Source organism: Leptidea sinapis, chromosome 43 (assembly GCF_905404315.1).
Source record: "Leptidea sinapis chromosome 43, ilLepSina1.1, whole genome shotgun sequence".
NCBI classification, from domain to species: Eukaryota; Metazoa; Arthropoda; class Insecta; order Lepidoptera; family Pieridae; genus Leptidea; species Leptidea sinapis.
The window spans coordinates 7,858,683-7,884,189 of NC_066307.1; the positions used below are offsets into that span (position 1 = coordinate 7,858,683).

Below are 25,507 nucleotides of genomic sequence, written 5' to 3' on the forward strand. Positions count from 1 at the left end.
ATGTTAAACTCGCGTCAGGACACGTGATCTGATCGAAAATCCGTAAGACAGTCTTTGAAATTATGGATGAAGATTGATAACCTTTTGGAGATAAACTTTTTAATGTAAAATAATTGTAATAGTTCTGAATGTTAAATTTTTCATGTATTATAAATTGTAATTTTTCATTGCGATAGCGCAATAAATGAATATTGTATTTAACCACATAAATGCTAGTACGTAACTGATAAATAAAGCAATTCGTGTGAAATTATACCCTTACCATTCCAAAATATTCAGAAATACACAACGTTAATGTTCCAGTTTTCACTTCGTTATTTTTTATTTTATTATGGCTTTTAACTTCAAAAAAAATGGGCCAACATTTCCAAACTTTATATAAACAAGCATCGCTTTTATCTGCTAAGCCAAACATCTTTCAATGCTTCAAGAAGTAGTGAAAAAGTAACAAAATAGGCACTCCGTAGTTATCTATGTCGTCAGCGCTATCTGCAATATACCGTTGGGAATGAAGAGGGTGCCTTTAACAAAAGGACCTAAAGTTTCTGGGTCAATTGAGGCCTCCTCGAGGACTGTAGACCTCTGAATATAAACTACGATATCCATTGAACATGTCTAATTGTGTTTTCATTGTTTGTCTCAAGATGAGTTTAATCAACGAAGTTTGTTTATAATTGAGTTGAGCAAACAGTATGAATGAATGATGGAGATATATACAAATATATCATATATATGTAAATATAAGTATTTATTTATGTATAGGTATATTTTTGTTTGTAAATGTATATCTTGCAGGATTCTATAGATATATTCAATTGTTCTAGTGGTCGTCCATTAGTCAATATCGACCATAAATCATTTAATTGTTAAGTTTGAACTTTATTAGTTAAAGACTGTAATATATTTAAGTCCACTCCACCAGTGTTGCTGAGTCACTTCTTCCGGAAAATGTTATAGGATATCAACAAAGTTTCAAATTTAGTTTTGTTAGCCCTGGAGAAATAATTAAAACTTTTAAATCTCTAAACATGAAAAAAACTGCTGATATATGGGGCATTTCTGTTAAAATAATAAGTTAAATAATTGATGTCATAGCACCATATCTTGCAATAGTATTTAATAATTATATTAATCGTGGCGTGTTTCCTGACCTTCTGAAACATAGTAAAATTACACCAATATTTAAGTCGGGATGCTCTTCTGACCCGAACAACTATCGTCCTGTGTCGGTTTTGCCGACCCTTAGTAAAATTTTTGAAAAAATAATTTTAAGCCAAATGCTTACTTACTTTAACTCTCATAAGTTACCTCATTTGAAACAATTTGGCTTTACTAGGGGACGTTCAACAACGGATGCAGGTTTGAGCTCATCAAGAATATTTTGGATACCTGGGAGGAATCGCAGAATGCACTTGGCATCTTCAGTGATTTATCTAAGGATTTTGATTGTGTTCAACATTCAACGCTGGTCATGAAGCTATACCACAATGGTATAAAAAGAACTGCGCTCGATCTTCTGACTTCATATCTAAACAATAGAATTCAGAGGATCGACGTGAATGGCAGGAGATCTCCTGGGACTCCTCTCAGTATGGGGGTACCACAAGGGTCTTTTCTTGGACCCTTCCTCTTCCTTATCTATATAAATGAACGTCCTAATCTTATAGAGAAAAAACATAAGGTAGTATTGTTTGAGGACGACACTTCACTGATTTTCAAAGTGAAAAGAAACCAAGCTATGTATGACGAAGTGAATGATATTTTATCTGACATCGTGAACTGCTTTAGCGCTAATAACCTATTGTTAAATAGCAAGAAAACTAAATTCATTAAATTTACCGTACCAAATGTCAAAAATGTAAATGCAAATGTTTTGTTAAACGGAGAGGTGATAGAACCGGTGGAATCTGCTATATTTCTTGGCATAACTCTAGATTCCAAATTACAATGGGGCCCCCATATTGAAGGATTTGCGAACAGACTTAGTTCTGCAGCATACGCGGTTAAAAAGATTTGACAATTAGCTGACATAGATACGGCGCGACTAGTATACTTTAGTTATTTCCATAGTATTATGTCCTATGGTATATTGCTATGGGGCAACGCTGCCGATATTAATACAATATTTGTGCTGCAGAAGAGGGCTATTTGTGCTATTTATAACCTAGGTCCTAGAGAATCATTGAGAGCAAAATTCAAAAAAATTAACATCTTGACTGTTGCTTCTCAATATATTCTTGATAATGTAATGTATGTTCATATTTTTGCACATAAGTGAATTTGCCAGAAACTGTCATAACCATAATGTTAACACCAGGAACAGACATAAACTGATGATGCCTACTACTCGGCTAAGTCGAGTTAGTAAGTCTTTTGTGGGGCGATGTATATGCTTTTACAACAAGATCCCAGAAAATGTTCAAAACAAAAGTATTACGTTATTCAAAAGAATTGTTAAAAAACGTTTTTGTGGTAAAGGTTACTATAACATAAATAACTTTCTTAATGATACCACAGATTGGGAATGGAGCGACCGCCCTCAGGCTATTAAATAATAAGTTTAATTGTACAATGTTACTTTGTAAATGTTACTTTAATTGTAGAACATATTTTTGATGAAAAAAAAAGCCCGCTGAGTTTGTTGCGCCCATTCTTCTCAGGCCTGAGGCATTCACTTTGGATTGGGTGGTAGTTTTTTTTGACTTTCAATAAGTGATTTCACATCCTATATTGAATAAAAATATTTGAATTTGAATTTGAATAAGAGATTTCCATATTTTCTCACTCATCACAATATCTTTGGAACCATAAGGCGTTGAGACTTGAAATTTGGTAGTAATATTTCTTTCGGCGATTTCAGGTCAGCTTATAATGGATTTTATAAAATTCCACCCGCATTTTCTTTATTATGAACAGAACTGTCGGGACAGCTAGTTATATTATATACCTCTATGATGTCATATTAATTCTAATAAATTTAATGTATTTCTAATATATTTTATATAAGTAAATCTTACTGCACTTCATCTCCATATTATACGCTTTATTTGTGTTAGTTTTCACGTTCATCCCTTTGCACAATTTTTTAGGAAGAGTTACACAGTTTACGTTCACGTTTTATTATATTAATAACATTTGAAGTAATGATCGAAGTAAAGAAGTTTTTTCTTTTACATCATTTTAGATATAAGTACACTTGCATTTTTGCTTTTAGGTATAGAATCTGATTCCCTCACAAAAACTCAAGTTTTTGTAATGCAAATTTCTTTCTTAATATTTTCATATCTTATATGTCCTGTGTATATATTTATTGTTAATTTCAATCATAATATTTTTGTTAAAGTTTAATTTTAACATTTGCGAAATGCCGCTAGTGCCCTTAAAGAAAAGGTTTTTTCAGAGAATAATATAGAATGATAATAAATAAATAAAAGACACGTGAATATGTAAAATTGTACTCGACCTGAGCGCAACATATTGAAAATGTCACGCAACAAAATACATTTTTATAAAATAGTGCTTTACTTAAACTGGTAATTAAAATATCTTTGCATCGTCTGTCTTGACATACATTTCCTAACCATGAAAAATATTTCACTTGGCAGGTGAATGTCACTCGTATAATATTTATATTGAATAGCAAGTCCATATATATATATATATACCAGTGGAAGGCTCCTTTGCACAGGAAGCCAGCTAGATTCTGGGTACCACAACGGCGCCTACTTATGCCGTGAAGCAGTAATGTGTAAACATTTCTGTGTTTCGGTCTGAAACATCTTATGTCTCAAGGTTAATTTTTGGGTTTTTCAAGAATCCTGAGTGGCACTGCATTGTAATGGGCAGTGCGTATTAATTACCATCAGCTTGCAGTCTTGCTCGTATCGTCCCTTCTTTTGAAAAAATTGTTAGCAAATTCTTTAATAAAACGAAAGTTGCAACTAGTAAATTTTTAGTAAGAGTTGAGGAACCTTATATATCAGCTAAGTTGCAACATTGTTACAATAAACCAGCGCTAATTGCATCGTTTAACTTTGTATAACTTTGTATGAAGTTACGTGTTTACAGAAGAACCGTCAAGAAAGTTAAGTTGCTGTGTTATAAAACAGAATAACCACGTCAAAACATGTTTTCGTCAGATCCATGATTCATAGCGGAACGATATTTTATATTACAAAATATTGTTTACTTGGTAATGAAAACAAAATCAAGATAAATATAATTCTAAAATGTAAACATAGTATCTTTTTATAAATTTAAATTAATGCATATTTGTATGTTTGCCCTCTACGCGTTCAAAATCTCATACTAAACGAGTACTAGCGAGTGTTTAATATCAAAATTAAGGATACGTCTCGTCTGATGCTTAAAAAGTTATTGATATCATTTTAATAATAAGGTAAACCTTCGATATCAATTTAAAGTTTTTTGACTGTAATAGTTACGGAATAATCGCCATACTTAACGATTACACCCTGTTCGAGCCAATTAACTAAAATTCATAATCCTCACTCATCCTTCATCATTTCCCCAGCAAGCGCACTTATATTATATCGATTTATATCGACGTACTCGTGCCAGTTACTGGCCGGCCTTCGTTATAAACGCAGGTGTACTAGTGAATTAGTAGGCACCGCTCGGCGGCGTTCATCACCAACCGCGTAATTAACACAACTCAGGCATCCGCATTTAGAGATCGTATTAGTTTTTTTTATGAAAAAATGGGACGAGATGAGCAGGACCTTCAGCTGATGGTAGTTGATACGCCTTACCCATTACAATGTAGTGCCACTCAGGATTCTTGAAAAATCCCATAAATTCTGATCGTCACTACAATTACGCTAGTCTCCTTATGCAAGGTGTCAAGTCTCGTTTGCCGAGTACAAAAATGTATGAGATTCACTTCTAAGTATGGGGAAATCCCAAGATTTATTGTTTTTTTTTTTTCTATTTTTGTATGAAAATCTTAATGTGGTTCACAGAATACTTCTACCTACCAAGTTTCAACAGTATAGTTCTTATAGTTTTGGAAAAAGTGGCTGTGATATATGGACGGACAGACAGACCGTTTTTGCCATTTGGCTACGGAACCGTAAAAATGCAGGAAATTCTTACTTTAACATTCGCGTTACCTTAAAATATGTAGGATTTAAAGTGAAAAACCTCGGCATTAACCTACATCCTTTTACATTCAAAAAACTAGATTTTCAGATTTAATTATAAAAAAATATGCAAATAACCTATAAAGAAGAAAATATTTGCCTAAAAAAATATCCAGCTAAATATTCTTAGAACACTCACGTGCTCCTTAAGGAAAAGCAATTTCCTTAAGTCGAATTTCATGAGCAATATACTCCTTGTGTAATATTGTTTCAGGCAGCTTATAGCATTTAACTCATTTTCCCCTTAACTCGAGTGCTCACTTATCGATTTGAGTTAAATCGTTTGGAAAAATGGGGACATTATGATCGCGTCTTCACACGTGCTAACTATTATGTTGTTGAAAGCGCTGTTATTTAGGTCAGAGGCTAAAGACTGATTATTTTACTAAAGTAGGCTCTTAACACTTTTTGTGTGGGTGTTATTATAATGATCAAAAGAACTGGGTTATGTTACATTTTCATAGTTTTTCAATCGACTTCGTCGTGTTATTTTTTATGCTTAGATAGACTATGACAGCTGTGAAAACTTCGAAAAAAATTGAGGTTAACAGTTAAGCAATTGTTTTTTTATAACCCTCACTTCTGCGATTAATTAGTTAATGACACAAATTAAATTTGAAAAAAACACATCTTAAGTCCTAATAGGCCAATATTGAGGTTGAGCAGGTTATAAACTGTATAGTAGATCCTGTAGATGTAGCCACAACCTGAGAGTTGAACAAAGCGTACAAGATTTATTAACGATACGTCACTCGATCGGTTGTCTCAGTGGAAAGAGAAGGCACGGAATGTGAGATTTCACGGGTTTGAGTCTCGCATCGTTCATAAATTTTGTTTTCAAATTTTATTTTAGTAGTAAACCTCTATTTTGTGTGATTCACGCACACTAACATGAATTTATATACAAAACGTGAGTGTAAGACGTAGCTTATAACGCACACTAAAGTAATAAACCTGGCCTGTTTTCATCGGTTGTGAAGCAGCAAGAGGTTCTATCTAGACGTATAAGTTATGTAAGTTCTTATGTTTGCTAACTGGAAACTCCATCGTTAAGAAATCTATTCGTTTGAAAATTAAACGTTTTGGATTTGATCAATTTACTGATTGTAAGCGAAATACTAGATATTATAAATTATATTATGAATATATGTATTGATCGTCGTAATTTTTATGGTTAACTCGGCACCCATGCGTTCACTGTCGGCATCAAATTGATTGAAAATATTTTTATGTCGTATATTTTACGCGTTTAAATATTTTTTAATAAATAAACTTAAAAAGTATTGACAATCCATATAGCCCAGTTGCTAGGGACCTTTCCTACTAAGCTAGAAGTCCGGGTTCTAATCCAGGTAGATGCAAACATTCATACGTTGAATATGGAGATATGCTTCCGAGTTATGGATTTTTATATGTATTTATGTATGCTGTGCTATGCTGACAGACTATGCCTAGTTTGGGGCAACATAATTTGTGTAAAAGTGGGACAATATAAAAAAAAATATTTAAATGTAACATTCATCAATTAAACACTATTTATAAATAAGCTTATAAAAGCGATATGTATGATATGCATAATATATTAACTATATCTTATTATGTACACATGGCTACCACAACGTGACTGGCAAATGTCCAATACTTACCAAATGTAGAACACGATTCACATTAGGTAGATGTGGTATGAAACTAGCCTTGTGCTTTATAAGCTTAGTAAGATATGCAAATAGTATCCAGTTGCGTCATATTTTATCTATATACTAGCCGTTCCCGGCCGCTGCGCTGGGCGAATTTTAACAGGAAATAAATAATATAATAAACTAATAAGTAGCCATAAACCATCTAGGATAAATTTTGCATCGAATGGTGGTAGTTTCATGTTGATACGAGCCGTGGTGTAGGCGTGAAAGAACCTCAATCAAAGACCATTTTCATTATATATATAGATTTAATAGTACCCTTTACGGGTTAAAATAAAAATGATCACATAAAATTTTAACCAACTTCAAAAAAGGAGGAGGATCTTAATTCGTCGGTATGTATTTTTTATGTCTGTTACCTCAGAACTGTCGACTGTGTGAACCGATTTTGATAATTCTTTTTTTATTTGAAATCTGTTGCTTCCCGTTTGGTTCCATTGCTGTCGGTGTCAGCCAAGGAAGGTTTGTAACTGTTTCAGTGTTGCAGACCCTAAGTAAAATTTTTGGAAATATTTTTTAAGCCAAATGCTTACTCACTTTAACACTTATTTGAATTCGTTGAACTCATCAGGAATATTTTTGAGGCCTGGGAGGAATCACAGAATGCGCTTGGTATCTTCTGTGATTTATCTAAGGCTTTTGATTGTGTTCAACATTCAACGCTGGTCAGGAAGCTATGTCACTATGGTATAAGAGGATATTATGCGCTCGATCTTCTGGTCTCATATTTAAATAATAGGATTCAGAGGGTCAATGTGAATGGTAGGAGATCTCCTGGGTCCCCTCTCGGTATGGGGGTACCACAAGGGTCTATTCTTGGACTCTTCCTCTTCCTAATTTATATATGATCTATCTAACCTTGTAGAAAAAAAAACACAAGGTGGTATTGTTTATGGATGACACTTCACTTATATTCAAAGTGAAGTGTCATCCATAAACAGAGTTTTATATGACGGAGTAAACAAGTCTCTATCTGACATCGTGTACTGGGTTAGCGCCAATAACTTATTGTGAAATACTCATAAACCAAATATTTTAAATTTACCGCGCTAAATGTCAAAAATGTAGATGTGAATATTTTATTGCACGGAGAGGTGGTAAAACCAGTGGAATCTGCTGTATTTCTTGCGATTTATAACCTAGGTCCTAAAGAATCATTAAGAGAAAAATTTATAGAAATAAACATTTTGACTGTTGCTTCGCAATACATTTTTGATAATGTTCTGTATGTTCATAAGCACATTGAGGAATTTTCTAGAAAATGTGAGATTCATAATGTTAACATGATTTATATAACATTCACTTGTTATGCCTACTACTCGGTTGGGTCGAGTTAGTAAGTCTTTTGTTGGGTGATGTATGATGTGTTACGAAATTTAAAAGAATTGTTAAAAAACGTTTGTGTGGGAAAGGTTACTACAGCATAAACGGTTTTCTTAATGACACCATGGACTGGGAATAAAGCGAACACCCTCAGGCTCTTTAATTATAAATGTTTATTGCACGATATCACATTGTAATCCATATTTTTTAATTTAAAATAAAAAAAAGCCCGCTGAGTTTCTTGCGCCCATTCTTCTCAGGTCTGAGGCAGTCTCTTTTGAAAGGATGGTAGTTTTTGACGTTCAATAAGTGATCTTGAATCCTATTTTGAATAAAAATATTTGAATTTAAAACTACATGCATAGTTATAGGTGAGATGTGCTTGAGTAGCACGCGCGACGTGAGGAGGCGAGAGTTGAGTGCGGGGCCGCGGCGGGAGGACACCAATACCAAAAATAGCAATGATTAGATTAACTAAGATTAGATTTATTTTTTAGCAAAAACTAAGTCAAAAACATAATTAATAAATGATCAATTTTTTAGGAAGGTAGATACCCTTGTCGTAGGTACGACAGAAACATTCTGGAACACTTGAAAACACCACCCATGAATGTTCATTTCATGATTTAATTGTACATGTAAGAAATCTCTTGGAAAACCGGACTGTGGAAGAACGCCACCCATCCAGATGGTGAAATATTCAAGTTTTATAAAACACTAAATTATTGGGCATGCGAATCAAGCATGAGTACTTCTTATGCTGTTTTTGGCCTACAAATAAAAATGAATCCAATCAATTTAACATTCATTTACTCGTCAAACGTTCTGTTTATTGGTGAGATGCGCACATTATTTCCTACATAACCTACGAATAGCCTAGTATACGAAAATATCATAAATAATCGAGTTTTAGAATTATAGTATAAAATGTAAGATGAGAATTATTACATTATTATGTTGTTTCGTAATACATTTTTTAAATTTTTCATAAATAACCCTATATTCCACCTTCGCACGACACGCCACAAGTTAGGATATCATCCCCACCATCTGGATGTGTGGTGGTCCTCCAAAGTGCGGTTTTCAAGGAGCTTTCTTCCACGTACTACAAAGCTGTGGAATGAGCTTCCTTGTGCGGTGTTTCCGGGACGATACGACATGGGTACCTTCAAACAAAGCGCGTACACCTTCCTTAAAGGCCGGCAACGCTCTTGTGATTCCTCTAGTGTTGCAAGAGAATGTGGGCGGCGGTGATCACCTAACAGCAGGTAAACCCGTATGCTCGTTTGTCCTCCTATTCCATTAAAAAAAAAATATGTTAGAAGTCAGTCTTAACATGTCTAAATTATTAAATGTATACGGTACCATATATTTATTTGTCTGTTCAAAGTAATAATTTGGAGTTTTATTTTTAATTTACTTTGGGTCCCTAACCCCTCTAGTATTATATTTATTATACAATTGTCATTATAGTAGTATTCCAAGCCTTTTAAATATTCGACTTATTTTTTGTTTATTACTAACTAAATATTTATTCAACCTTATTTATTTATTTCTCTAATATAAGATATATATGTTCGGGCACGCATATTATCATCTCAATGACCATGAGGTTACGGAGGCCCATAGTTATCGACCACATCTGCGTACCGTAAATCATCACTGGCAACACACACTTGTTGAAAACCTTCGTCTTTTGGTCCGTATGTCGTATACAAACAAATATATAAAAAGTGTGTGGGTGTAGTAATCTACAAACATAAGAAATTATACTTCTTTGACATAACAAAACAAAAATACAGCTCTTTGATATGTTCCCCTTTGTGTTATTATTAAGTAAATTCTGAATTGTTTGTTGAACAAATAATGAAATAAGCATATAAACGTATTACGAAGCTAAAGCTAAAATTAAGTCATTTAAACTTGTTTTCACTGTTTGTAATACGTACGAATACACATTAAGGTGGGGTTACAAAGGGAACGAAATATTTATTCATGAAATAACATTAAGTAAAACTTGAAAAGGTTGAGGTAAAGATAGGTCGTTAAAAGTTTTTCTCATAACAATTAAGCATTTTGAATGATATTTAAGTCATATCATATATCTCAAAATAAATGTTAAAGCTAAAATATGTAAATTGCTTGATTAGGTTTAAACATTACAAACTGTCACTTACAATAATAATCTTTGAATCGTCCGTTTGATAAACATAGGTATAAAACTAAATATAAGCGTGTGCACTAGACAAAGGAAGTATCATCTGTAATACATTTGGCAAATTACTTTTAAATGCGTCAATACAGCGTCATTAGCATAGAAAATCATGAAAACAATAGAATTAGTTACATATTCTGCATATACTCTTGAGCAAAATACGTTCGGATTAAGTAGTATTTACTATTGCTTATTTATTTAGAATCAATCTTTTTCAATCAATAAATCTTTTACTAATTTGAAATAAATATTAAATATTGTAAATTCCTCGGTGTATAGTCAGCCTAAAATCATACTTAACGCAATTCTACGAGAAACATGAATATAACATTGCCCTCAAATATTCTCATTTATAATTATATAGTTTTTTTGTGGGCAGTGTTTCTGAAAAGTTTAGTATAGAGTAATTCTGCTATTTTCCAATACAAACAATTTACAGCAGCTCAAAATAAGCATAAGATACATAAAAAACTATCTTATAATCTGAACTTAAAATCCACACAATAATAACTTTGATAATTTCTAGGTAATACTGCAGTATTATCGTTGAGTACCACAAAAGCTCTCGGAAAGCATAACCCGACATGGAAGGAAAGAGAAACGGTGTTAAAAATAGTTTATAAGTGCCCTTGTGAAGTGGTCTGACGTTGATCGTTTGCTGACGAGCGAGTTTTACTTTGCCGTTTGAATTATTCGTCATTTAATTCTATGTTTAAATTATGATTTCAGTCTTACATTAAGTATTGGTCTCCAACTAGATACCGCAGGCGTAGTCGCAAAGTGCGGTAACTGATACTGCGCCCAAAAGTACTCGCGCCAGTCTCGAACAATGTGTGACGTTGACGTGCCATGTTCTGTTAAACTTTGCTGATAATTGAAAGTGAAATGCCGCAGGATTGCGCAGTTAAACTTTGTACAAGTAATAACTACAAGAAATAAAGAAAGACGCTGGGATCACATAATATCATCAGTAAATAATTTGTATTTTATTAATTTCAATGTAAAATAACACGAAGTGTATGCTACAAAATTTTAAAGATGCCACGCATACAAGTATTTAATAGTTGCCGTCATAAAAAAGCTATTGTTCTCAGGTATTGCGGTAGCTAGTTGAGAGCACAGCGGAAACCAATTCTTAATCTAAGATTTCAGTATACCTAAAGCATCTGAATTGACAATGCTTGCGTAGCTCTCATCGTTATAGTGCAACAAATTAAATTATATTAAGGGTCTACTAATAAATTTAGATTTATTCATTCAGTTACAGTTGCAAGAAACTCATTGACACTTTAATAATTACAAGTTCATCGTTAGAAAAATTATATAAATATCAAATGCCATGAGTAACTGCACGTACAAGTAAAACACTCAGATAATTTATACGTATAGATAGCACCCCTTGCTGTTAGGCAACGCATGACAACGGGTCATGTTTATTACTTAAGTGTCCATGACAGCTACGTCTTACACTCGCGATACGTCAGTCACTTTGTTTTAGTGTGTGTGCTTTCACGGTATATCTATACGTACAATTTTCTAAGGTTAATTTATTTAAAGAAATATATATCTCATTAGTTATACTATATTTGTTATTGAGTACAGCAGAAGTATCAACATCTATATATATCAAAAAGCATGTAAATACTATGAAGCGGGACTGCCTAACTAAAAATTTTGAATTTAGTTTAGTATGAAACTTGCAGTGAATTACTATAAGTTTGAAATAGTTGTAATTACGGTATGGCGATTGGCCATGAAGTATAATCGGGTTCAAGTTTGAAAGCGAACGTATTAGATTTCGGCTATCTCCGTTTTTTACAAGACTATAGCCGTCATCTCATAATCTAACAATGACACCATGTTTCATACAATCGAGTTAATGGTTTATTTCTTAGAGTGTCTTGCTAGGCTGATATAGCTAGGTTTTCTATGAAAGAATCATCCAGCCACCACAAAATACCCAAAGAGTAACCAATGAGAATGCTTCTAAGACTCCGCAATAAAATTGTTTGTTGGCATTATCTTACAAACCGCAAAAGGCAACAGAGTATGTATTAGCATTGCCGCTATAACAACAATTAATAAAAATTCAAAATGGCGAACATTTAAATAAATAAAAAAATATTTTTCAATAAAGTATTCAAAAAATGTATGTTTTGTGTTGTCGATTATCGATAAGAAATTCATATCAAATATTATAGTAGTATAACCTTTACCATATAAACATCTTTTGACAATTCTTTTGTATATCGTAATACATTTGTTCTGAACATTATTACTATCACCTTCCTATTTAGATTATTATGTTTATAACTCATATTCAACCTATCTATTCAAAGATAATGTATAAAATTCCAGAGCAACATCTGATTTTATATAAAACCATATCCTCATGCAAATTTTGAGCCGTTTCGCTGGGTATTACGACAGCAGATTGACTAGTTATTTTCCGCTACATGCAAATTTCAGACAAATTGCCGACGTAATCTTACGCGGGTTATAGATAATCATATAGCCAAGCCAAATTTTAGTTAACATCATTACTTTTGAGAATATTTCTTTTTTTTTAATTTATTTTTCACGAATGTCGCTTCGGTGAATGTTGATTCAAAAGAGTGGCAATGAGTTTCTTGCCACTTATTCTCATTAGCTCAACACTTCACGAAGTAGCGGTAAATTCAATAAGAAAAAAAAATTGACTTTGATTGAAGTGACCTACATGAATAATGTGATTTTGATTTGATTTGTAACGATAAATGCTGGCTAAATTTTAGCTAGACATTAATTCGCTCGTGAAAAAAAAAATTTGTTAAACATCTTAACAAAATAATTATAAAGGTTTCTTTAATTTAAGTCAATGTTAAGGTTAAGCAACTACAGAATCCCCTTTCCTCATTTACCTTGATTTAATAAAAAACAAATTATTACGTAAAAATCTAATGTATAAAATCAGTTATTACACGCGTTTAAGTCCTTTTAATATTTAAATATACATCATACTCTTTATAAGAAACTATTAAAAATCTTAAACTATTGAATAATACATTATTATCTTAAATAATAATATTAATTATATTTTGTGATCGTATTATACTAATAAGTGGGTATCAATGCTTTACTATTTATTCCAAGTTTTCAAATTCAAATATTTTGATTCAAAACAGTATCTGACATCACTTATTCAATGTCAAAAACTACCATCCATTCCAAAACGAATGCCTCAGGTCTGAGAAGAATGGGCACAACTAACTCATATTGATTAAACAAAAAATATTGAATAAATTAATCAAACCAATGAATTGATTAGTTTATAAAGAAACAGTGTTTGTATAAATAGAATATGATAGAATCAAGGCGAAGTTACAGTATATACTAAATAGATTTTTTTTGTTCTATATTTATAAGTTTTTACATGTTCATAATAATTATGTATAACAAAACCTGGGAAATTTTCCTTCTAAGTGCGCAACCTAAGTTAAAATCTCAGTCATATTCAATACCCTAAACATTAAATGGTCAGAATGGTTTAAGAAGATTTCACTTCAAAATATAAATTGGCAATGGCACATATTATATTTATAACTTACAATATTTTCCGAGCAGTTGAACGCAACAATTTTAAAAGACGCTAACTGCATAACAATGCAAAGATGAAAATCGATAGAGAAATTCTTCTGTTGCAAATACTCAATATTCCAAGTACCGCGTTGAAATGAGAATGCAGAATCGCAATTACGCGCCCTGTAACACAGCATAATTACATACAATTTCCTAAAGCGTTGCGTACAGACCAGGTCAACGAATATCAAAGGAACGACATTCGGCGCTGGCTGATGAACATTCGTCGACCTGTGAAGGTACGTTGTAATTCATTTGGTGGTTTGAGCAAACGTTTGTTGCGACTAAAATTCACAATGAACGACCACGGTGCTAAAAGGGACGCTATAATATTGTATTTTTAATTTTGATGTAATATCTAACTTAACACTATACCTCTGTTGTGTGTAGTGTTATATTATTACTATGTTGAGTAAATCTATGTTATGTTAACAATAATGCTTAAGCCTTGGGTCAAATTGTTGCAATTTCCATATATATCTCAAAAATTGTTTTAAACAAATTGACTGTTACTCGATCGTACTATAGTTTTCTATAAACTATTTTTTAAAACCGGCTGAGTAGTTCAATAGTTTATAGGTATTGTTCAAGCTTATCCATTAGAGACAAACAACAAATCATTCAAATCTTATCATTGCTATTTTATTATATCTGACACCGTTTAGCTACAGAACCATTAATTCCTCCGTTTTCTTTCAATTTCATGTTTAACAAAAAGGCTTTAATAACTATTTAATTTCTTCGAATTGAGTGTTTTATGAAAAACACGAATAAACACCCGTCACGCTTCGCCAAGCAGCCACGAAAAAGGGACGAGTTAAATCTATTTTTCGCGGATCATTGGACTGGTATGTACGCAACATTACCGAAATGTTCATAGCCATAACTGTAGCAATATACCTAGATTACGATGTATTTTCATCATACTTACTTTGATTTATCTGAAGTACTGGTAGGCGATTTCAGTAGTATAAAGCGCTTCTTTATATTCTGTTAGTTATGCAATATAACTGAATTAATGAAAGCCTACGGCATGGTGGTTTGTATCAATTATATGTATTGCCATCAAATACAACTAGACTCACAATCACGCTTAAAAAAATTCTGAAGCGAAACTCTGCTTACGCGTCTTTATGGCAGAGTTTTCGTTCAGTTGTGTTTCAACCGCGCTTTGAATACAACAGCACACAATGACAATGTGTTCAGAGAATAACTGTCCAAATAAGAGCATTAAAAAATTAAAAAAGGATGGATTGTCTTATTTCAGATACGTGCCCCTTATAAATACCAAAATTGTATAGCTGAGTTGATTTTTTTTTATTTAGAGACTAAACATTACTGCCACAATGTAAGGTGTTCAATTGAATGAATGTTTTTATGTTATCTGTTTAATTTAATGTGCATTTTATTTTAAATATTAATATTAAATAATTTGTAGGCAAATAGAAACAGTTAATTTTTTATGAGAAATAATTACGAGATAAACAAAATATTCAACTTATGATAAGTGATATGTCCTGCATATAACAATGCATTTTGCATTCTTAATTGAACTTAAAATTTTGAGCGAATCTCAGTAATTGCGCTCGCCACTTTGAAACAAGATCGTCACGTGAAGTCTCATTAGGGAAATAATTTCACTAGCTACGGTGTCCATCAAACCGAAACATTAAATCCACATGTAAATAATTATTCGTAAGTAATTTTCGGCATTACGGAAATTGAAGTAATTTTATAATTTTAACAGCACCAGTGGGAGGCTCCTTTACCAGTGGGCGGCTCCTTTGCACAGGAAGCCGGATAGATTATGGGTACCAGAACGGCGCCTCTTTCTACCATGAAGCAGATATGTGGTAAACATTACTGTGTTTCGGTTTGAAGGGCGCCGTAGCTAATGAAATTACTGGGCAAATGAGACTGAACATATCATGTCTCAAGGTGACGAGCGCAATTGTAGTGCCACTAAGAATTTTTTCAAGAATCCTGAGCGGCACTGCATTGTAATGGGTAGAGTGTATCAATTACCATCAGCTGAACGTCCTGCTCGTCTCGTCCCTTATTTTCATAAAAAAAAAGATAAATATCGTGGATCGAGATTTAAATATCGAACGTGTAGCATTCGCCTATAATATACTATAAACTTTAAGCCTAACGTCTAAAATATAGTCGAGCTAATATAAGGGTACTAAGTATAAACGCAAAAATTATCATAAAAGCTCCATGAACATGCTTTTAGTATTTAGTACCGAGATTAAGGTATTTAGCGTGTTACGTTATCGCGACACGCCGCCGTGACATAAGCGCGATAGAATCTCTCGGTATAAATTAGTTTATACGTACCGGAAACCCTGACGCGTTTGGAAACCTATTAGCCTAATGTACTTTCAAACCCTATTTTAGGGAAACGAGAATTTTATCAAACCGTTTGCCAAAACTTACGCTTAACTAAAAAACTGATATTTTACCTTTATATAAAATATCATGTAAAAACAAAAAAAATATCTATATGTTATGTTAATGCAAAAGTATTTATATTTAGAGAATAAAAAATATTTCAAAGTATTAAAGAGTGATTATTTAGGTGGTCATATATTTGTAACAATCAATAAAAATTTAAACATTGCACAACGATTATTGTAACAGCACTTTTTAGGGTTCCGTATCCAAATGGCAGAAAACGGAACCCTTATAGATTCGTCATGTCTGTCTATCTGTCCGTGTATCTAACAGCCACTTTTACCAAAACTATAAGAACTATACTGTTGAAACTTGGTAAATAGATGTATTCAGTGAACCGCATTAACATTTTCACATAAAATATAAATTTTTGAGGGTTAATGAAACTCAAAAAAATATTTTCATCAAACCCATACCTGTGGAGTATCTATGAATAGGTCTTCAAAAATGATATTGGGGTTTCTAATATATTTTTTTTCTAAACTGAATAGTTTCTGCGAAATAAACTTCCATAGTGGTAAAATGTGTGCCCCCCTGTAACTTCTAAAATATGAGAATTATAAAACTAAGCAAAATATAATTATGATGTACATTATTACCAGGCGAACCTCCACCGAAAATTGGTTTGAACGAGATCTAGTTAGTAGTTTTTTTTCTTAATACGTATAAATGAAAAGAGCTCATTTTCACTGCATGATTTTGAGCAAAGATTTTTGGCTAATATCATTTTTTCCTTTCTATATAACTTTTATATTATGTTACTTGCTGCTACGGAACCCTTCATGGGCGAGTCCGACTCACACTTGGCAGTCTTTTTATTTAAACTGTATGAGGTTATAAGTGTACTAAAAATATTATAGATTAATTATTGGTTTTCAATAGCTATACATGGTGAGTTTTAACATGACAAACTTTAAGACTAGTTATACTAGTAAATTAAGTAAGTTCGGGAAGCTCCGTAAAATCTTCTCGTCCAAAATACCACAATGTCTGAAAACAAAGGATTTTTACCAATGTGTGTTGCCAGTGATGACATACGGAACACAGACGTGGTCGCTAACTATGGGCCTTATGAGGAAGCTCACTGTTGCTCAACAGGCAATGGAGAGGGCTATGCTCGGAGTATCCCTGCGACATCGATTCAGAAATGAGGAGATCCGTAGGAGAACCAACATCACTGACATAGCCCAAATGATTGCTGCAAACTGAAGTGGCAGTGGGCAGGGCACATAGCTCGGCGAACAGATGGCCGTTGGGGCAGAAAATACTCGAATAGCGACCACGTACCAGAAGGCGTAGTGTTGGTAGGCCCCCCAAAAGATGAACCGACGATCTGTTCAAGATCGCCGGAGTAGGATGGATGAGGCGCTTACCAGTGGGAGGCTCTTTTGCACAGGAAGCCGGCTAGATTATGGGTACCACAACGGCGCCTATTTCTGCCATGAAGCAGTTATGTGTTAGCATTACTGTGTTTCGGTCTGAAGGGCGCCGTAGCTAGTGAAATTGCTGAGCAAATGAGGCTTAACATCTTATGTCTCAAGGTGACGAGCGCAATTGTAGTGCCGCTCAGAATTTTTGGGTTTTTTGAGAATCCTGAGCGGCATTGCATTGTAATGGGCATGGCGTATCAATTACCATCAGCTAAACGTCCTGCTCGTCTCGTCCCTTATTATCATAAAAAAAAGGACCGATCGTCGTGGAAATATTTGGGGTAGGCCTTTGTCCAGCAGTGGACGTCTTCCGGCTGAAATGTTGATGAACTAGTAAATATTACGATTACTAGTATTTATAACCTTGGAACAGACAGATTTCAATGGCTTAGTAACAGGCTTTTGTTTCACCCTTTTGTTATTGTTCCACAATGTTTCTTCGTTAATTATAATTGTCATTGTTTTGATACGGTATCTTTTTGTTGTCTTTTATATCTTCCTATCGAGTGTCTGATTATATTGTCTTCAATAATTTGTTTTGTTAATGTTTTTGTATTTGAGTATTTTTCTAATCAAAATAACTTTATTCATGTAGGTCATGGAAATAATAATATAATAATATTGACACACTTTTTACACAAATTATCTTGCCCTAAGTTAAGCATATATAGCCCGTGTGATGGGTTACAAGACAATGATATATTTAATACCATATACTTACTTAAACATACATAAATACATTTCAACATCCATGACTCGGAAACAAACATTCATATTCATCATATAAATGCTTGCACCTACCGGGATTCGAACCCGGGACCTCTAACTTTGTAGGTAGAATCGCTAACCACTCGGCTATACAGGAAATGACACATATTAATGTCAAAAAGATTTTTTTTTTAATGAATCTTCCGCGACTTGGTAAAGGGTTGAGTTAATGAGAAGAAGTAGCAAGAAACTAATTGCCACTTTTTTAAATCAATATTTACATTTTCATCGTTTTACAAATGATTTCAATTACTACATAATATGTAAAGTGATGTAACAAACATACTCAAACATCAAATAGTCAATACCGTACATGAGTAAGTCAAAAAAGTAAATTTTAATTAATACAAAACAAAATTTATTGAGTACAGTCGCTGTATCATAATTATCAAGACACTTGCAAGCAGTAACACATTTCAGCTTAGATAAATTAAACGTTTAGATAGAGCTACTAGGCAACAGATGAAAACAGGCCAGGTTTATTACTTTAGTGTGCGTGACAAGCTACCTTATACTCGCGATTTGTGTGTCACTTTGTGTTAGTGTGCGTGTTTTGCTCAAAATAGAGGTTAATTGTCAACCTCAATTTTTTTCGACATTTTCACAGCTGTCAGAGTTATCTAGACTTATAAATGATCTCAGCATTTCAGTTTTAGTGCTTATCTATTAAATAAAAGTGAAATATTCTTATTAAAAATAAATTGCGTCTAAATAACGATTATTTTATAGCAATAACTTTAATATAATGTTGTAATTATGGTATTTTTTTAAAAGGACGTAAAAAGAAAAGCGTGAGGTTCTGGTACCGTTTTTTTTTCTCTCAGAATAAAATTTCAAAGTTATTGTGAATGTAGTCAAAAAGAATTCTTTAGTAAACAATTTTGAAAGTGGCAGGTGACATTATATCAAGTGGGCTAACTTTATATAAAGTCATACTTAAAATAAAATTTGTCAACAAAAAAATCGCATAAGACAGGGACCATAATACTAATAATAAGGACATAATTATAATAAGATGGTAAGATATAAATGAAATTTTTGTAAGTTTTTCTTCCTAAACTTTACTTGCCTAATCAGTTTTTTATTCTTGCATACTCAAAGATTATATATGAGATATAGATATACAATACAGTATGAAAAAGCCTTCAAAAACTGAAAAGTTTCAAATAACTAAAAATTTAATTAAATACACCTCTTATGCAAACCTTTACCTTTAATATTAATTTAATACTATTATTTATATTATGTACCCATTGATTGGTTTTAAGCCGGTGCCAAGCCCTAAACAAAATAAAACTTAATATTCAGTCTCGTGCCTGATTTTGGCGAGACAACACGTCCTGAGGATGCCTCGTGTAGAGGCGCAACACGTGTCGAATTGTTTTAAAAACAAATATTGGCGGAATTAACACTAAAGAAAACTTAAATCATTTGTATAAAACTTAATATTATAAACAGGTTACTTACTGTTATTATGAAGGTTGTCTGGCCACGCGTGTCATTCCGCTTGGGTTGATTTGTTCTAGAGGAAGCTTTCCCGCTCAAAGTCACGCGTGGCGAGTGTAGGTATCTACTATTACATTTGGCTTGGCACCAACTTCAAAGCTATCAATATATAGCACATACAAATAATTGTGTTTTATTAATATTTAAGGTTTGCATCCCTGCTAGACAACAGACGAGGATATGGCTACCGAGTTAATGGCGGTATAACCATACACCTGACTGGGAAACCGGTTGGAAGAGGCTACAGCGGCCTTGAAGACTAAATAACTTCTGAAATGATTGGTGCAGAAGGCAAGGGGAATCCACTGCACTATTTTTCCCATGATAGTCACGTATGAATAGGAATAGACAACCAAAGAGACGAATCAGGAAGCCATGCGAACCGAATAGCACCCGGCGCTGCACTGCGTCCGGGGCAGACAGTGTGAAATGTGCTACCGGCCATGTGTTTGTAGGCGACCAGGCATCACATGGAAAGAATGCTACTGGAAAACCAGCCATTAAAATTAGAAGAGACATTAACATCGGGAACTGGAATGTACGTGGGATACTTCAACCGGGTAAGCTGGACATTGCAGAACAGGAACTCACACGGTATAGCATCGATATCTGTGGCCTAAGTGAAACACATCTGAAGGGAAATGGGTATTTTGAAACTACACAAAACATCGTATACTATTCTGGTCATGACACAAAAAGTATAAATGGAGTAGCAATTGTACTACCGAAAAACATCAACAACTGCGTAATGGGATATAAGTGTTATAGCGACAGAATCATATCGATTAAAATAAGATCTAATCCGGTGAATCTAAACATCATACAAGTATATGCACCTACTTGTGCCGCAGAGGATGACGAGGTCGAAAATTTCTACCGCACCTCAGAAATCGCGATCAATGAGACTTCTAATAGGGAATTACTGATGGTGTCAGGTGACCTTAATGCAAAAATAGGAGTAACGACAACGGATGATGAATAGCGCGAGGTCATAGGAAGTATGGCCTTGGTCAACGAAATGAGCGTGGCACAAGGTTTATACAATTCGCGGCAGATAATGGTCTTACCATTACGAACAGTATGTTTAAACACCATCACAGAAGACTCTATACGTGGATTTCACCAGACGGGCATTACCGAAATCAAATCGACTATATACTGATCAGGTCAAGATGGAAATCATCCGTTAAAAACACCGTTACTAGGCCGGGCGCAGATTGTGGTACAGATCACCAGTTGCTGGAGGCAGAAGTTAAGGTAAAACTAAAGGCCGCGAGATCCACTGAGAAACGCGCTCGTATAAGTGTCGTGGACTGCGAAAAATTTTCCAAAAGTGTAGAGGAACAGAAACACAACTGGGTAAACCAGAAACCTGATCAGTGTACAGTAGATGAGGTCTGGTCTCAAGCCAAAGCGATTATAATAGATTCCGCAAAATCTGCTGACCGACCGAAGGACGTGACGACAAAACGCCAACGTTGGATAACGAACGAGACTCTCGCGCTTGTCGAAAAAAGACGTGTTTTAAAAGTTACTGGGGCTGACATTACGCAGCAGAACCGTCTAAGTTGCCGAATTCAAGCGGCTTGTCGTCGTGATAAAAATAGGTTTCTTCAAAATATATGTACCGAAATACAAATGCACGGCGAAAAGCATGAAACCAAAGACCTTCACAAGAAGATTCGTGAAATTACAAAAAAGTTCAGTTCTAAAACATGGACCATCGAAAACTCGGAGGGAAAGGTTGTGACTGAACTGGAAAATACTCTGGAAGTCTGGAAGAATTACTGCCAGTCGCTCTTCTTTGACCCTGATTCGCGCAGCTATATCTCCACTGAACCGGAAGATCAGGACTTGGAACCTCTTATTCTTAGAGAAGAAGTTAAAGCTGCAATCAACCATCTAAAAGGACACCATATGTAACAAAATTTGGGTGAGCGGAGTGTGGCCGAAGGAATGAACGCACTCTGTTTTCATACCATTACACAAAAAGGGGTCTACAACGGAATGCAATAACTATAGTCTTATAGCGCTCATACCACATGCTAGCAAAATTTTACTCCATGTAGTAAACGAAAGACTGAAGGCTTATATTCTGAAGGAAATAGCACCAGAGCAGGCCGGTTTCGTAAAGGGAAAAGGTACACGAGAACAGATCCTAATTGTGAGACAAATAATAGAGAAAGCAAAGGAATTCAACAGACCGACTTTCATATGCTTCGTTGATTTCCAAAAGGCATTTGATTCTGTTAAATGGCCACAACTATGGAAGATCCTCATAGAGATGGGAGTGCCCAAGCGCTTGGTGCAAATCCTCAGAGCCCTTTATGAACATGGTTCCGCTTCAGTCAAGGTGGATAATGTCACGTCCGACCCACTTCATCCCTCTGCAGAAGTCAGGCAGGGCTGCAGTTTGTCGCCTCTTCTGTTCAATAATTATAAGGAGCACATTATGAGGATAGCTCTATAAGATTGGACAGATGGCATACCAATTGGCGGCAAAAACATATCCAATATCCGATATGCCGACGACACCACGTTAATAGCGACAAGTAAGGAAAACATTGCTGAATTATTACATCGTATCGAGCATACCAGCCTCCAGTATGGCCTTAAAATAAACCGGCAGAAAACAAAAATGATGATTGTCGATCGAAGTCAAAACAATGCACCAGATATAGTCGAGATTGCTAATTGCGAGGTTGTACAGTCATACATATACTTAGGATCACTGGTCGCTAATACTGGTGGCTCGGAAGACGAAATTAGAAGGCGAATGGCTATTACCAGATCTGCAATGCAGAAGTTGACGAGGATATGGCGGGACAGGAATATCACCAAAGCTACTAAAGTTCAGTTAGTAAGATCTCTAGTGTTTCCCATACTACTATATGGTGCCGAAACATGGATAGTCAAAGAACGAGAGAGACAAAGGATTGACGCACTAGAAATGTGGTGTTGGAGACGAATGCTACGAGTATCTTGGACACAACGCCGCACAAACGTCTCGATACTTGAAGAGCTCAAGGTGAAAGAAAGGCTTTCATCTATAGTCAGAGCCCGTATCCTCAGATACTTCGGACATATCACGCGACGTGGAGAGCATGCCATAGAGAGACTTGTTGTTCAGGGAAGGGTCAACGGCAGTAGGTCAAGAGGACGCTCCCCTATGCGCTGGACAGACCAGATCAAAGCCCTAACCAATACTCCCCTCAACACATGTGCCAGAGAAGCAACAGCCAGGGACAACTGGCGTAGAATTGTTCGTCGTTCGACGTGACCACGACTGCTCTGTCAAGAGTAATCCGACGAAGAAGAAAGGTTTGCATAAGAAGTGTATTAAATTGAATTTTTAGTTATTTGATACTTTTCAGTTTTTGAAGTCGGTTTTTTTTAAGGGTTTTTTTTTTTACTTTTTAGTATAAATTAATAATAATACATAAAAAAGCCGTCCACTAAATCAATTATATCATCCACGTAGACAAAAAATTTCATAAAATGATAAGTACTAGGCCAAACTATGTAAAAATTTGATCTATGTCGCTTAGAACTAAAGAAGAATTTCGTAAATTGGATCATAAATCTCAGATTAATCGGTGAACACACATAAAAAAGTACCGATCGAATTGAGAACCTTAAATGTTAAAAATTATTAATTACTTCAATACGTTTGGCTTAAAAATAATTAAAAAAGAAAGAAACGTATGTAAATAAGGCATTATATAATAAGATTATTAATAATTAACATAACCTTACCCCACTTGCAGCGATTAAATTAGTTTTGTCAAGGTAAGATTAGTTGAGGCTTAAAGTATTTAGGCCAAACTACATAATACCGAATACCAGTATATTGTTAACCTGACATAAGAATATACGATTTAGCCTAGTACAAATGAGTTTAGCTTGAAACTGGGTTGGGCGAGTAACGTAACATAATTACAAGTAACGGTATGAAAAGAAATCTTTGGTGTAATAGAGGTAATGTTTATGATAATATAGAACCACCAGTCTCCCACTGGTGCTCCATTGCACAGGAAGCCGTCTAGATTATGGGTACCACAACGCCTATTTCTACCGTGATGCAGTAATGTGTAAGCATGTGTGTTTTGGTCTAAAGGGCGCCGTAACTAGTGAAATTACTGGGCAAATGAGACTTAACATCTCATGTCTCAAGGTGACGAGCGCAATTGAAGTGCCCCTCAGAATTTTTGGGTTTTTCAAGAATCCTGAACGGCACTGCATTGTAATGGGTAGAGCGTATCAATTACCAACAGCTGAAGGCCCTGTTCGTCTCGTCCCTTATTTTCTTAAAAAAAATAGTAAGACATTGACGGAAAAATTATGATTCCATTCAATAAAAATTTTACCTAAATGCTATAAAAAATTGTGAATTCACCAACGATAATTTCTGTTCAAAAAGGTATTATTTAAATGAATTTGTAGAGTACAATTCCTACAGACAGCCTTTTGTAATTCAAAGATAAAACACGAAGAACGTATAAAAAGGCAACATCTTGGTAAGCTTCACAACTCCAATTCTCTTTGAGTTTCCTTATAATAATACTTCCAGTTGTAAAATAAACTCGGTTTCCCGGACATAGCTTGAATCAACATAAAGCATTCAGTGTAAGCCGTAAAAATTTCACTTTATTGTAAAAATATTTAGTTTTTTTATTCTATTCTATTGCTTATCCCTATAAGTTACGAGACGAGCAGCTGTTGGTAATTGATACGCCCTGCCCATTACAATGCAGTGCCGGTCAGGATTTTTGAAAAACCCAAAAATTCTGAGCAGCACTACAGTTGCGCTCGTCACCTTGAGACATAAGATGTTAAGTCTCATTTGCTCAGTAATTTAACTAGCTACGGCGCCCTTCAGACAAAAACACAGCCATGCTTACACATTACTGCTTCACAGCAGAAATAGGCACCGTTTGGTACCCATACTCTAGCCTGCATCCTCTGCAAAGGAGCCTCCCACATTAAATCGTAAATTTTGCACTAAATGTTTATTAAGTTATATAATAACCCTTATTACGACTTCATCATTAGCCTCTAAATTTCTCATAATGTTCGCTGTACTTTTTTATGGAAGAGAACGATAAATGAGCGTACGGGTCATCTAATGTAAAACTAAAGGAAACACAGGAGGGTTGCCGATCTATTAGAAAGATTTACGGGCTTTTTTTCTTCCCATGTCGTATCGTCCTAGATACACGGCCCAACGCTCATTCCACAGCTTTGTTGTACAAAGAAGGGAAAGTTCCTTGGAAACCACACTATTGAGAAACGCCATATATCCAAATGGTGGCGAAGATATCATGATTT

The 25,507-nt window shown here is 34.5% G+C and overlaps 1 protein-coding gene across 2 annotated transcripts in view; it reads right to left on the reverse strand.

Annotated features, from left to right (window-relative positions):
- Positions 1 to 25,507, reverse strand: part of LOC126976969 (uncharacterized) — a 127,784-nt gene that overhangs the window by 79,676 nt on the left and 22,601 nt on the right. The window lies entirely within an intron of this gene.